At 40.3% G+C, this 16686-nt stretch overlaps 1 long non-coding RNA gene across 1 annotated transcript; it reads right to left on the reverse strand.

Moving 5' to 3' along the window:
* Window positions 1–10853: 10853 nt before the first annotated feature.
* LOC140691443 (uncharacterized) lies at window positions 10854–14421 on the reverse strand. The gene is made up of 3 exons (XR_012067065.1): window positions 14305–14421; window positions 11840–11937; window positions 10854–10928 (listed from the first exon to the last, which is right to left on the reverse strand). It is a non-coding gene; the product is annotated as an uncharacterized lncRNA (long non-coding RNA).
* Between the last annotated feature and the right edge of the window lie 2265 nt (window positions 14422–16686).

Raw genomic sequence — 16686 nt, forward strand, 5'->3', positions numbered from 1 at the left:
TATCAAAGTATAGAAAAGATATATGAATGTATATGTGTAACTGAAACATTATGCTCTGCACCAGACATTGACACACTGTAACTGACTATACTTCAATAAATTTTTAAAAAATGAAAAGATAGGAGTAAAGATAGAAGAAAGGCCGAGAAAGTGTCTAGGAAGCCCCTAAAGTCATCCAGCTCCCTGAGCCCCAAGGAAGTGCAGACAGGGAGGCTCAGGTAAGGCAAGAGACCCCTGACATCAGAAAAGGCAGGATGCGGTGTCTGGCTGACTCCAGAAGCCAGGGCAGGAGGGAAATGCGTGGAGATGCTGAGCTCTGTACTTCCAACTAACCTGGTAGGACTTTCCATGGAAGCTGCCCTCACTGCCACCAATGTCACATCCAAATTCTGCCTTCAAATCGGAGGCTGATCCTGCAAGAAGACTAAGGGCTGAGTTCTCTCTGGTGGATGTTTTCCTCAGGAGAAATTTCAGATGTTCTAACAGAGACCCCAAAGAGTCAGGACTTAGGCAGATGTCAATTTCTCTCTCCTGTAATCGTCCACGTGTGACAGCCGGGGGCTGGTGCAGCAGCCTCCCAGGGCTAAGACCAGGTTCTCCCTTTCCAGTCGCTCTGCCACCCCTGTGGTGTTTCCTTGTGGGCATCTCCAAACAGGCTTGCTCCACCCCGCCGTGGTATAGCAGCAGGATGGAGGCAGGGGTGGAAGGAGCACACACTCCTTCCTTTTCAGGAAATGGCCTAGGAGTCGCAACTAAGAATCTCCCTCGCAGCACTTTGACCAGAGAGCAAAAGAGTGTGGCCACACCCAGGGACAAGGGATCCAGGAGGTCGAGTTTCAATCCTGGACAGCCAGATGAAAATCCTATCATTGTGAGAAGGCACAAATAGATGTTGGGGGGTTGCCTGCAGTTTCTGCTACAAAAGCTCCTCACCTAAAGTAATCAATCAGACCGTGTTTGAGCAGTGTGGAAAGAATGGTCCAAGAAAATGATGGTACTGTTCACATAACCAGAGGAATGAGGAGGGGGCCAGCAAGTGAAGTGAGATGCTTAGCTCACATGGGGATGTTTCGATGAGTCTCACAAGGAGCACGGCTCCTCCATTTAGAGACCTGGCCCTGTAGCTCAGGACAGGTTTGAACACCCAGGTGATGATGGCAGAGACCAGGAGTGTCCTCTACTGGGACCAAGAGGACGTGACTTCTCTGAGACTGTCCAGACAGCATTGTGGGTATGTTCCTCAACTGTCTCTCAAAGGTAGTGTAAATCCAACTTCCTGATAGTGTTGCTTGTTCCCAGTGGCACTGGAGCTTAGCCTTGAGGAAAAAAGAGTTCCTTTTCCTACTGAGTCTGCCTTTGAACCCTTGATAGATAATGATTTCTCCTTACTAAGCAAGCTGGCACCTTCCCGATGCCAGTGCCTTCTAGTGGGTGTGTATATTGGTGGGGAGGGGACGGCGAAGACTAGAACAGAAGCGTTGAGAATTTCCAAGCCATCTACTGCAGTGCTCGCTGCCTTTTCTTTGGCAGTCGCTAACTTTTTTTAAAATTTATTGAAGTATAGTCAGTTGCAGTGTGTCAATTTCTGGTGTACAGCATAATGCTTCAGTCATACATACACATACATATATTTGTTTTCATATTCGCTAGCATTTTTAAGCATCCTGAATTTTTCACTCCCTGATTCTTCAGTCTATTTTTAAAGTGTTTGTGTCAATAAGTAGGATCGAGGCCAAGTGGACAGGCCAGCCCCTCACCTGGTAGCTGAGATGGAGGTCTGCCTGGTAGGAATGAAGATGGCTCCAGAATATAAAGTCGTCTCCCATTCCAGGCTGCTTGGCAAAGTCCTAGCTAAACTGGGGAGCCAGCAACCCAGCTCTGTAGAAGATAGATGTATATGTCGATGCTGAAGGAATGTGCATGACAAATGTGGTGCCCAAAAAGGGCCATGTTCCAACCCACCACTCTGTGGAAGGCTCTCAAAATCACAACTGTAAAGAGCACTCTTTTGCCTGGCGACATTCTGAGCATCAAAAGATAAGAATGTATACTGAATTCTTTCTGTCCTGGGACAAGATCCAAAAAGTCACACAGGATGTTTCAATCTACCTGGAGTGCAGGGTAAACCAACAGTAAAATGAAGTCCAGGTGATGCTTAATAATTTGGGTTTCTGGCTAACCAGCAAGGTACAGTTAGTAGAAAAGTAAGGTAATGCCCATTTTTAAGAGCTCTGTGAACTAATGAGGCAAATGTAATAAAGATGCACCTGATGACTTTGCTTCCAGTACAGGAGGAAACTAATATTTACTGAGTACATCGTACATGTTAGACACCAGAGATGCCACTTCATTGATCATCCCAACAATCCTAAGTGATGGATCTTGTTATCCCTGTCCTACAGATGGGAAGCCCGAAGTTCTGAGAGGTGAAGTAACTCACCCAAGGTCACATAGCTAGTAAGGCGTGGGGCCAGGTTATGAACCCAAGTCAATCTTTCCATGGTAACTTACTTGTAAGGAAAGGAGGTTTATGAGTAATCCATGCTGGAATATTTCAGCTTAATATTTATGCCATATCCTTTCAATAGAGCAGGATAAGACAAAACTTCAGAGTAAGGTATTGGATACCGTCTCATAGGATGAATGAACAGTGGTAAAAACACACTGTCAAAAAGAAATGTGCAGTGTAGACACAGAGAATTCTTTACAGTAGTATATAAAAAGGTGAAAATTATCATAAAATACCCAGAATTTTTACTAGAAAATATTGCATAAAATCTTGAATGTACAATGTTTCTATAAAAATAGCTACAGATTAGAAAAATTAAAATATCTATTTTAAAACCAAACTGGGAGGGAGGGTATAGCTCAGTGGTAGTGTATGCTTAGCATGCACAAGGTCCTGGGTTCAATCCCCAGTATCTCCGTTAAAAATAGATAATTAAGGAAACCTAATTACTTCCCCTCCCCACTGAAAAAAAGCAAAAAACAAAAAATTAGAAAAAAAACCAAAAACAAATAAGAATGGACAAAGTAAAAATATTTTATGTGGCATCAAATTAGGTTATTTAAAGAAATATGAAACCTACCAGAATGATGATTAAAACTAGAGGACTAAAAATACCAAAAGTCAGTGAAGATCCAAAGCAGCTAAGTTCTCAGACACCACTTGGTTGGAGGCTAAACTGTTTGTTTGGCTTTTTTTTTTTAGCTGTTTAACATTATTTGCTGAAACTAAGCATATACCTACACTTTGGCCCAATACTTCCACCCCCAGGTGAATATTCAACACAAAGCAAGTGATGTTTCTACCAAAGACCCAGGCACTCCTGGCAAGTCTGTTTATGATGACCCAAAACTGGAGAGAACCCAAATGTCTCTTTCCAGTAGATGGATGTTTCCCATCTCTTGGCTTTAAGGCCATCCAGGATTTCATACTGTTTTCCTGATCCAAACTTATTCTCCTTAAAAGCTTGCATTCCCAAACAAGCAAAGTGTTGCAATACCAGTCCCCACCGGGCGCAGTAAGGAAACAAAATGGATACCCCGGAACTTGTGCCGGCAGGGCAGCTGAGGTCAAAGGATGAAGGACTGAGAAACCAGCCTTGGGAGTCAGAGGCAGAGAATGAATTACCCTGGGAAGAGTTGCCTGTGCTTACATTTCAAAGGGTAATAAAACCTGGACCCATCCGCTTCCATTCCCAAGAGCTGTAACAATCCATGGACAGTGTTTTTATTTAAAGAAGGAAGCAATTCACAAAAGGGCTAATAAACATAAAACTGTCCAAATGCACTGATACTCAGAAAAAAAAGCAACAAAAGTCAGTACTAGTTTTTGCTTATCAGTTTAGCAAAGAGTTCTTAAATGTTTTGATATCTAGTGTTGGAAAGGTGAGAGTAAGCCTTCTCACACACCATTCAAGGGTCCCTCAATAACAAGTCACTCAATGCCTGAACGCAGATCCATGCAAAGGTTGCAACTCCAACGGCCTCATCACAGGGGTATTTGTGATAGAAAAACCTAATAATCCAATACCTTGTAATAGCCTCTAATGAAAAGGAATACATATATATATATAAAATATATATATATATAAATAACTGAATCACTATGCTATACACCAGAAATTAACACAACATTGTAAACTGACTTTACTACAATAAAAAAAAAAAAACCCTAATAATCCAGCCATAGGTTAATTTAGATAAATTACGGCATACCATGTGTAACTGAATCACTTTGCTATAGACCTGAAACTAACATTGTAAATCAACTATGTACATTTCAATAAATTTTTTTAATTATGGTATACTGATCCATTTTGAAATGCTGTAGGAAAACATGTAATGACACGAAAAATATTCACAATATATATCATTCAATGCAAATCAAGTTATGAACATTACACAAAGTATATAAACATAGATATAAATGTATGCCTAGAGACACACATAGAAACACACTGGAAGCCTGAATACCAAATTGGTGAGAATATAGGATATTTAAATTTCCTTCCTTCTGTGTATCTGTATTTCATAAGTTTTCTAAAATGAGTTCTCATTACTACTGGATTAAGGAAAACAATAAATACTATTATATTTAATAACATAAAGGAGTCAGCGGAGAACTGGATGCTGCCTGGTGGTTCCTGGGCAGGGCTCTGTCCCACACCAGCTCCTCTACCCACTTCCCTGGGGCACAGAGCTGGTCCTTCCTCTTCCTGACCCTGGGCTCCTCCTCCTGCCTTGGAAGCCACAGCTAGTCTCTGGGGGGCAGTGGGGTGAGAAGGGAGGGAGCTTCTCGTGCTTCTGGGGGTTGGGTAGGGATGTGATGCCTCCAATGTCTTCTGGCTCCCAACACTCCCAGCACAGGCTGCTCAGGTTCTGAGTGCACAAGCAAGCAGCCACCTTACCACCAGCCATCCATTCATTGTTTCTATGAGATACATTTCAGGCTCCAAACAACTGACGTGCTAGCAACTTCCAGTACCTAGCACACGTGTCAACTGGGAACTGCCCATTTACCACTTTAGGTAACTTGCAGTTGCTTGGTCACAGCCAGCAGTGGGGATTCCTGGAGGAGAGCTGCTCTCAAAGTTTCCACTGGCAGTGACCACATCCCACTACTGCCCTCACACCGGCCCTGTGGTCATGAAGACCCGCAACCATGTCACAGGGGAGTCAATGGGCCTCAATGACCTCACCTCTGAGACAGCGGGTGTGGGAGCCGTTAACCTCGCCCTAATCGCTACCTCCTAGGAGACAACACAACTAGGACTTGCAAGACCTCACCAGCTGCTGTCTCAGGAGGCCCTGTGCCCTGGCCAAGAAGGGCTTATAGAGAGGAGAGCCCAGGTCAGGGCCCAAGAACAGTCCTCCAGACCAGGGAGCCAGCAAAGTATGGCCCAATGGCCTTCTTGTAAATAAAGTTTATTGACACCCAGACTCCCTCATTTAATGCTAACTATTATCTGTGGCTGCTTCTGAGCTACAGTTATGTAGTTGTGAGAGAGGCCTTGCAGGTGCAAAGTCTCAAATATTTACTCTCTGGCCATTTACAGAAGGGTGCCAACCCCTGCTCTAGACGTTGGGAAGCTGCTGGAGTCCATCCTTTTCTCTGGGCACAGTCCCCATGAGATGCCCCAGCACCGCATCTGAGAAGCCATCCACTGGTTTTTTTTTCCCCTTAATTTTTTTTGTTACGGGGGGGAATTGGTTTTTGTTTCTTTTTACTGACTTATTTTTAGAGGAAGTACTGGGGTTTGAACCCAAGACCTCATGCATGCTAAGCATGCACTCTACCACTTGAGCTACACCCTGCCCCGCTCCCCTACCCACCACTTTTCAAGGAGAGATGCAGAGGGGTTGGGGGTGCGGAGTTTGGGGGAGAAACCAGTGAGAGAGAGCTAAAGACGATTTAAGATCTTCAGTAAAAGAGAAGGCATCTCAAAAAATTACATAAATTCATAAGTGTATGTAATTAGATGTAGAAAATTATGGTCCTAATGTAAAGTTTTCACTAGTGCCTAAGTCAAGCACATCTGTTACAGGTCAGCAGGCGTAATAAGAATGATAGGAATAACAACGAGTCACCTGAGTGTCCAGAGTGATTCTTTGTAGCTGGTCCAGAACAGTTTGCCCTATTCCTTCATCCACTGTCAACACTCGAATAGGAGCTGCTAGGCCCATCGACAGACGAGAAAACAGATTAAGCTATAACAGAACTGGATTTGAGGTTTCTCAACCTCAGGTGACCATACAATTGTTCATCTAATAAGCCTTTTGTGAATGAATGGGGGTACAGTGAATGCACTCAGACAACAGGTAACCAGAACTGTCCCAGGCACACATGAATCCTCACTTTAAAAACTGGAGTCCAGAGAGAAACTGGAAGAGAAAACTCACTTTGTGTAATTTCCAGCAAGTCAAATACCGCCTAACTTATTTCTTGGGACTTTGAAATGCAGAAAATAGAAAAACAGAGGTTGTTGTTCAGAAACCTCACATGCCTCGAATCCTAGGAAATGTCTGAGCTGCCCAGTTCCAGGCCTGGAGCCACAAGGCAATTAGCCCATCAAGCTGTCATTGGAACTTCTGAAGCAGGAAGAGTTCTGAGGAGGGAAAGGCTTGGAGGCAGGGAAGCAAGACCTGTAGCCAGAGGCACTCTGCAATCAGGAGGGAAGGGGGGCAGGTCAAGAGCTGTAAGTTTATATTCTTGGTTATTCATGTGTAAATGGTAACTACATTGTAAAAACTTTTTGAGAGAAGTGTACAGCCATAGAGCTTTCATCCAGTTTCCCCAATGGTGACATCCTGCAAAACTATATACTGTCACAGTCAGGAAATGGATGTGGCTACAATCTACTAACCTCATTCAGATTTCATCGTCTTACTTGCACTTGTGTATTTAAGTGTATGCAGTTTTATCACACGTGCAGTCACATGACAGACCGCAGGTAAGATGCAGAACCGTTCCATCACAAGGACCCCTCCTGCTACACTTCCACAGCCATGGACACCTCTGCTTCCCCTCTCCCTGACCCCTGGCAACCACTCCCCCCTCCCCCAATTGTATTACTTGAAGAGTGTTACATAAATGGACTCGTACAGCATGCAATCTTGGGAGACTGGCTTCTTTCACTCAGCACATCCACCCGGGCTGCTGCTGTACTGGCAGTTCATTCCTCCTCATCGCTGAGTGGTAGGCTGCTGCAGGAGGTGCCAGTTTGTACCACCTTCAAACACTGAAGGATATTAGAGTTTTCCCCCCTAGTTTTTGGCTACCATGAACATTAGTGTACAGTTTCTGTGTGAACATAATTTTTCACTTCTATAGTGGAAATGCCCAAGAGGGTAGCTGCGGAACCACGTGGTAAGCCAGTGGTTATATAAGAAACTGCCAGACTCTTCCAGAGAGCTTGTGCCATTTCACATTCTCAGCAGCAATGGATGAGTGAGATCCAGTTTTCTGCATCCTGGCCTGCATTTGGGGGTGTCATTATTTTTCATTTCAGACCTCCTGATAGGTGCACAATGATACCTCACTGCAGTTTCAATTTGCATTTCTCTACAGCTTTTCATGTGCCTCTGTCATCTGTATGTGCTCTTCTGTGACATGTCTGTTCATGTCTTTTGCCCATTTTCTAACTGCATTTTTTTTAATTGCTGAGTTTGGAGAGTTCTTTATTTAGATATATAATTCTTTATATACTTAGATAAGACTGTCAGGTATGTGGTTTGCAAGTATTTTTTTAAATAAATATTTGATTTGAATGACATTTAATCAAAGATACATGAATGGCAAATAAGCACATGAAAATATGCCCACCATCATTCACCATTAGAGAAATGCAAATTGAACTCACAATGAGGTAATACCACACACCTATTAGGGTAGCTAAAGTGAAAAAGATGACCATAGTGAGTGTTGGCAGTTCTTAAAACATATCTGGCTATTCCACTTTTAGGTATTTACCCAAGAGAAAAGGAAATATATGTCCACATAAACATTTGTAGATAAGTGTTCACAGTAGCTTTATTTCTAGTGGCCAAAAGCGGACATAACCCCACATGCATCAATAAGTGAATGGACAGACTGTGGTACATCCATGATAGTATACTATGTGGAAACAACAAGGAGTAAATTCTTTATACATGGAATAGCATGGGTGAATCTCCAAATAATTAAGCTGAGTGAAACAAATCAGATCGTCCCCCAACCTGTGCTTTGATTCTACTTACATCAAACTCTAGAGATGTAAACTCATCTACAGGGACACAGAGGGGACCGATGGCTGCCTGGGGAGGGGATGCGGGACAGAGGAGAAGGTTCACTAAGGGTGACAGGTGTGCTTACGATCTTGATAATGGTAATGGTTTCACAGATGTTTACATACGTCACATCTCATCAAATTATACATAGTAAATATGCGCAGCTTACTGTCAATTATACCACAGTAAATCTGTTCAGAACAAAACAACAGAATGCAGGCCTTAAAAAGTTGCCCTTAGCCACAGCAATCAGGCAAGAGAAAGAAATAAAAGGGATCCAAATTGGAAAAGAAGAGGTAAAAGTGTCATTATATGCTGACGACATGTTACTATATATAGAAAACCCTAAAAGGTCCACAAAAAAGCTACTAGAGCTGATCGAAGAATTCAGCAAGGTAGCAGGTTACAAAATTAATGTTCAAAAATCAGTTGCCTTTCTTTACACTAACGATAAATCAACAGAAAAAGAAAGTAAAGAAACAATCCCCTTTAAAATAGCACCCAAAGTAATAAAATATCTGGGAATAAATCTAACCAAGGAGGTGAAAGAATTATACACAGAAAACTATAAACCATTGATGAAGGAAATTAAAGAAGACTTTAAAAAATGGAAAGATATTCCATGCTCTTGGATTGGAAGAATCAATATTGTTAAAATGGTCACACTGCCCAAGGCAATCTACAGATTTAATGCAACCCCTATCCAATTACCCAGGACATATTTCACAGAACTAAAACAAATCATAATAAAATTTATATGGAACCATCAAAGACCTAGAATTGCTAAAGCATTACTGAAGAGAAAGAAAGAGGCTGGAGGAATAACTCTCCCAGACTTCAGACAATACTATAGAGCTACAGTCATCAAGACAGCATGGTATTGGTACCAAAACAGACATATAGACCAATGGAACAGAACAGAGAGCCCAGAAATGAACCCACAAACTTTTGGTCAACTCATCTTCGACAAAAGAGGCAAGAATATACAATGGAATAAAGACAGTCTCTTCAGCAAATGGTGTTGGGAAAACTGGACAGCAGCATGTAAAACAATGAAGCTAGAACACACCCTTACACCATATACAAAAATCAACTCAAAATGGATTAAAGACTTAAACATAAGACAAGATACAATAAACCTCCTAGAGAAAAACATAGGCAAAACATTATCTGACATACATTTCAAAAATTTTCTCCTAGAAGAAATAAAAGCAAGAATAAACAAATGGGACCTAATGAAACTTACAAGCTTCTGCAGAGCAAAGGAAACCAGAAATAAAACAAGAAGAAAACCTATGGAATGGGAGAAAATTTTTGCAAGTGAAACTGACAAAGGCTTGATCTCCAAAATATATAAGCAGCTCATACGACTCAATAAGGAAAAAATAAACAACCCAATCCAAAAATGGGCAGAAGACCTAAACAAGCAACTCTCCAAGGAAGACATACAAATGATCAAAAAGCACATGAAAAAATGTTCAGTATCACTAATTATCAGAGAAATGCAAATCAAAACTACAATGAGGTATCACCTCACACCAGTCAGAATGGCCGTCATTCAAAAATCCAAAAATGACAAATGCTGGAGAGGCTGTGGAGAAAGGGGAACCCTCCTACACTGCTGGTGGGAATGCAGTTTGGTGCAGCCACTATGGAAAACAGTGTGGAGATTCCTCAAAAGACTAGGAATAGACTTACCATATGACCCAGGAATCCCACTGCTGGGCTTGTACCCAGAAGGAAATCTACTTCAGGATGACACCTGCACCCCAATGTTCATAGCAACACTATTTACAATAGCCAAAACATGGAAACAACCTAAATGTCCATCAACAGGTGACTGGATAAAGAAGAGGTGGTATATTTATACAATGGAATACTACTCAGCCATAAAAACCGACAACATAATGCCATTTGCAGCAACATGGATGATCCTAGAGAATGTCATTCTAAGTGAAGTAAGCCAGAAAGAGAAAGAAAAATACCATATGAGATCACTCATATGTGGAATCTAAAAAACAAAAACAAACAAAAACAAAGCATAAATACAGGACAGAAATAGACTCATGGACAGAGAATACAGACTTGTGGTTACTGGGGGGGGGTAGAGGGTGGGAAGGGATAGACTGGGATTTCAAAATTGTAGAATAGATAAACAAGATTACACTGTATAGCACAGGGAAATATACACAAAATGTTATGATAAATCACAGAGAAAAAAATGGGACAATGAGTGTGTATATGTCCATGAATGACTGAAAAATTGTGCTGAACACTGGAATTTGACACAACACTGTAAAATGATTATGAATCAATAAAAAAATGTAAAAAAAAAAGTTGCCCTTCAGAAAAGACTATTAAATTTCAAATAAAAATGGACTTAAAAAAAATTAGTCCTCTAAGAATTCTAATCATGTAAAATTAAACATCTGATCTACAAACAGCTGAAACTATGATTACAAATTTTTTTCAGTTCACTGACATATTAGCACATACTAGTTTGAAACACAAGTCTGTTGATGACAAATCAGAGATTTTTTTTTTGCTTTCAGAGCTTTTTCTTACCTTTGTCCAGTGATGATGGACATCCACGGTTCCTAGCATCACGTGGCCCACTGCACTCACCCCGGACCAGTCTGTGAATATTACTGTACATCCTGATAATAAAGCACAAACCCTCTGGTCACTGTCCATACAGGCTTCATTCTTTTAGCACTGTGCAAATACTGAAATTTAGTATACAAATTCAGGATTAAATTTGGTATAAGCTTAAAGGCAGAGTAACAGATTTAAAAATTCAGCTGTGATAAAGTCATGTCTATACAGACTTCTAACACTTGGTCTTCCTTTAAAATTGACAGATGTGTATAGCAGTTAAGGGAGATATATTTTAAAAGCAAATGGAGGGGAGAGTAGAGCTCACTGGTAGAGCACATGCTTAGCATGCATGAGGTCCTGGGTTCAATCCCCAGTCTCTCCATTAAAAAAAAAGTGAAGACATGGAAACAACCTAAATGTCCATCAACAGATGACTGGATAAAGAAGATGTGGTATATTATACAATGGAAGACTACTCAGCCATAAAAAATAATAAAATGCCATTTGCAGCAACATGTATGTCCCTCGAAAATGTCATTCTCAGTGAAGTAAGCCAGAAAGAGAAAGAAAAATACCATACAGTATCACTTACATGTGGAATCTAAAAAAAAAGAGAGAGAAAGAGACAAACGAACTTATCTACAAAACCGAAACAGACTCACAGACACAGAAAACAAACTTATGGTTACCAGGGGAGGAAGGGAGTGGGAAGGGATAAACTGGGAGTTCAAGATTTGCAGATACTAATAAATGTAAAATAGATAAACAGGTTCATGCTGTATAGCACAAGGAACTATATTCAGTATCATGTAGTAACTTATGGTGAAAAAGAATATGGAAATGAACATCTGTATGTTCCTATGTGACTGAAGTATTGTGCTGTACACCAGAAATTGACACGAGATTGTAAACTGACTATACTTCATAAAAATTGAAGGGGAAAAAAAAAGAGCAAATGGAAATCATTTACCTTTTGCATTTTTCAGTGTTTCCAAGTTCTGCTGGGCTAGGCGGCCTAGACTGTGCAGCTGGCTACAGCGATGCGCGATGCCCCAGCTCCTCTGCCACCTGGTCCAACAGAGCACACAGCACGTGAGGCCGCGTCCCCGCAGGGGGAGGCTTGTGCTCAGCCCCAGCTGCCCGATCCCCATGAAAGCTGAAGAGGTTCTCTCTCAAGTCGGCACACTCACTCACTCAGTGAGCCGCTTCCAAATGAACTCACTTCTCAAGAAGCAACCAAATGGAAAATGACTTGTTTACTAGAGGGTAAAAATGTTACTACTGTATTCAGCTATCCAAAGATTTAGAACTAGTAAACACACGATGTTTCTCTTTTAAAATAAGAGGCTGAAATGGGAAAAACTTGGAAAACAATCTTTTTCTTCTCCACATTGTTTGATGATGATGATTCTGTCTTAGATTTAAGTTCCAATTAGGAATTCCAGATAGTTTACCTTTTATCATATTCGAGGGAAAGTGATTTTTATGACATCATGTATCACTTCTCGGCCTTTCGGCTAAGATCAAGTGTATGACATCATGTGATCTGTTTACTTCACAGATGAACATTAAATCTGAGTGACCAGGTGGAACTTGGTGTTCCAACGACATCACAGGGGTCCTGCTGTGTACATGTAAAGGGCATTCAGTGGTATCAGAAAACCCCACCTTTGACCTGTAATCCTGCGATTTACTAGTTCTGTGGCCTTGAACAAACTGCTTCTAGTCTTCCTACGGTTTCTCTGTCATATTTGCAAAGTGGGGACATTACCTACAGCACAGATAGTGCAAATCAAAGGGTGAAACAAATGTAAGGAGTAAGGCACTCAAACAAACTCTCAAAAAGACTTAGGTTCCTTCTTCGTCCTAACAGCAATTCTGAAGAATGTCATTTCTAATAAAGTGAAAACGACTTTTAATATTTTCCCTTTAACCCCCAATGTCATCAGTCACAATGCGTCCTTTTGCTGGAGACTTGGTTAATTTCCCAGTAAGTGGAGAACTCTCATGTCCTCAGTCCTCAAACGTTTTGGCCTCAGAACCCCTCTGCACTCTTAAAAACTGAGGGCCCCGAAGAGCTTCTGTTTATGTGCGTTATAGCTACTGATATTTACCAGGGTAAGAATTTAAGCTGAGGAGTTTCTCCACTGTATTGTAAAACAATGTTTATTTCTGTTTATGTTTAAGAAACCCTTTCATTTTCCTAACCCCAGTCTGCTTTGACAGATCTTTTAAAATTTATTTATAAAAAGTTATTTTCATGCATATTAATTTGTTTACTTTATAAATCCTTAAAAAGGATCTTATTTGGTTTTCAGTTAGAAAATGCTATGTTAGTAGATCGTGGAAGAGCCCCTGTAACCAAAGCTTGGCCTAAAACTAGTGATGCGATGGTAAGAGAGCGGCTACAAACACTCTACACGTCCCCAGTGTAAATGCTTTCCTGTGAAGTATGAATTAGCTTAGACAACTATGATTTGCGTATACAAGAACAGAACATATGAGTACTATCCGTACTCTGCAAGCACAGGAGAAAGGTGCGGTCATGGTGCCCAAATAGTCATTTGGGTCAATATAAGAAAAAGTCTTGATTATAAGGGTTGAAAACAACAAAACAGGCTACTGCGAACAGTAATAGAAATTTAAGCACTTAGACCAGATGACAGTATCTCAAGGCTCTTGGGGGTGGGGAGTGGGCATGACAATCACTTGACCCCTCCTTTTCCCTTCCTTAGGGTCATAACAGCTGTTAAAACTATTTTTATAATAAACCAGCATGTGTGATTTCTAAGTTTATAAAAACTTACTTAAAAAGTCATGTTATATGGTGACTATAAATAATAATATGGTATTACATTTTTGAAAATGTCTGAAAGAGTAGATCTTAAAAGTTCTCATCACAAGAAAAAAAATTTTTGTAACCATGTATGGTGACAGATATTAACTAGACTTACTGTAATCATTTTGCAGTGTATATAAGCAATGAATTATTATGTAATACACCCTAATTGTTATGTCAATTATACCTCAATTAAAAATAAGAAAAAAAGTCATGCTATGTAACACAGAACCAAAGAATACAACATTTTTTCTCTCCCTTTCTCTTTTTAAACTTGAATACCAATCTTACATGATGGGGAAATAATTATTTTTTATACATTATGTGCATATGGAAAAGTATATTTTCTTACAAACTTATTATGTAAAAAGCCACAATTATTATGCTAAAAATGTCAGTATCAGAACCTTACTTCACTATTTTAAACAAGAAATTCCTAACAGTTTTCTTAAATAAACATTTGACTGTTTTCATAAAAAGGTAACTGAAGAATATTTAGTTATCAGAATAATTAAGGATGCAAATATTTAACTGTTAGAAACCTTTACCCACATGCTTATTTTACTCTCTAAATTAGGTTTTCTCTTCTTCATTACCTGATGTCTGAGAGCTGCAGCTGATGGGACAGTTCATCTTTTAAACGATCTAGTTCTTTTCTAAGCGGCAAACTGTTCTTCAACTTTTTAACAGCACTTTCCCTGTTGTTATCTAACCAGGACCTAGAAAGGAAAACAGACACACTGTTTGCAGTACTAACTATAACTGGAACATTTCTACTACTCCAAGACGTGCTCAGCACCTTAAAGCAGCCCCCATGTAAACTGAGTTTCCAGTCAAACATTTTATCAAAATATAAGTACTCTTACCAAGTCTGTTCATGTAAATACCTACTTCTAAAATACGTCTCTTAAAGAACTGCCAGCAGCTGTTAGATCACATTCTGGTTATGACAACGTCCTCTATCAAAAAAATCAGATTTTAACTATGCCAAACCTGTCACTAGATTTCCAGAGGTGGGATGATTTTTAAAATCATTAGAGATGCTTCAAACCTCACTTATGGTTATTGCAACTGTCAACAGGCCACACGAGATGGTCACTACTTCAGTCACGCACACGCAGGGCAGCCGCCCTCCTCCTACTGGAGCAAACATTGCAGATGCTGTTCCAGTACAGCCGGGCCATGACAAAGTCAATCCGGAGAAGCATCTCATGGTGCAGGCGACATTTAAAAGGCAATGTTTCCTGACGAAGGAACTCATGAAGGTTACTTTGTGGATTCTAACTGGGTGGATCCAGTTTCTTCCTTTATTTTAATCTTGGCTGTTAGTGCCCCAAGCTCTCCCCGCTTTCTCCCTCAGCTCTCTATCCCATCTTTCCGCAGCTCAGATCTGACCCATCTCCAAGTCTCTAACCACCTGCCCCCCTCGGGTGGGTCTGTTCACACCTCTGCTCCTCTGCACCCTACTGAATGCCCAGCTCTCGGCTCATCTCAGCCACTTCAGTCTACAATCACCTCCCCCCCTCCTTTATTTGCTCCCCATCAACCATATAAGAGCCTCAGCAGAAAGGAAAAAGTCTACAGAGGGAACATGCACATGTCATGCGGTGCCCATCCCGGGACATCTGACATCTGTGGGATACTGTCAGGGGCGGTTGGCCATTAACAAGTAACACTGCAGAAGGGCTCATGTCCATCTCAGAAGTGCGTGCCAAACACACCTTGTAAAGGTTCCTTTTAATAGTCATCGTAAAGGTTTTAGATGTTATGATCTACAACATTAAAAAAATTATCAAGACTCACAGAACCAACCAAAACATCTGTATGTACCAAATCTTTCTCCTGAAAGCCTAGCAGCGTGTTGTACTGAGAATATGAGGAAGACACCTCCAGTAAGGAACAGAGAGATAAGCAGCTGGAACAGAATATATAAGCTTCTATGAGAATAGAGGAAGAATTAATTCTGCTTGGAAGGTTCTACAGAGCAGGTGATATGGGACCTGGAACCCGAGAGATGGATCAGATTTTTTCAGGCAGATTGGTGAGAGGGAAGGGAACACCAACCATGCTGTGCACAGGGAACTGTAAGATGAACCAACGTGCCCAGGTCACATGATGTCTAGACGGACAGGGGCATGAGATGAGACCGGAGAGGCTCTGTGTCTGTGATCATAAAAGGTCTTGCACACTGGGATAAGGAATTGGGAACTTATCCTCCAGGTAAAGGTGTTTCACTTTTTTTTTAATTAAGTATAGTTGATTTACACTGTTGTGCTAGTGTCTGGTGTACAGCCAGGTGATTCAGATATATATATATATATATATAAATATAAAAATGTTCTTTTCCATTCTGGTTTGTTACAGGATATTGAATATTGTTCCCTGTGCTATACAGTACAACCTCGCTATTTATTTTATATGTAATAGTTTGTTTCTGCTAATCCCAAACTCCTAATTTATCCTTTCCTCACCAGCTTAAAGGTGTTCCTTTAAGGAACATGTTTTTGATTCATTAACTGTGTGTAGTCATTAATAATTCTTCCCACCCCCTCTTTAAGAATACTGGTGAAGATTTTGTCATTTCTGCATGTGTGAGAAATAAGAAAATAAGTAAAAATATCTTACTTTATATCACTGACTACTAATAGCTATCATAATTTTTCAACCTTTTCCTCATTTACTAAGTAATACATGTTAATCAATTTACTTTAAATCATGTAAGAAAAAGGATGATTTGTTGACAAATGTATTACCAAATGGCCATACTGTGTGTGGTTTGTGGACCAAATGTTTTAAAATATAGACTGAATATAATCTTATGATTATATATTCATGACCTGAGTTTTGGAATTTTTACATTTCATGTATAAAATTTAAGTGGCCTAGTTTAACAATTTTTGTGTTTTGTTTCTAACAAAATGAGATAAAAATGAAAGTTCAGAACATGGTATTTAATTCTCTATGTGTCTATGCAGATA

This window comes from Vicugna pacos, chromosome 35, assembly GCF_048564905.1.
Source record: "Vicugna pacos chromosome 35, VicPac4, whole genome shotgun sequence".
NCBI lineage: Eukaryota > Metazoa > Chordata > Mammalia > Artiodactyla > Camelidae > Vicugna > Vicugna pacos.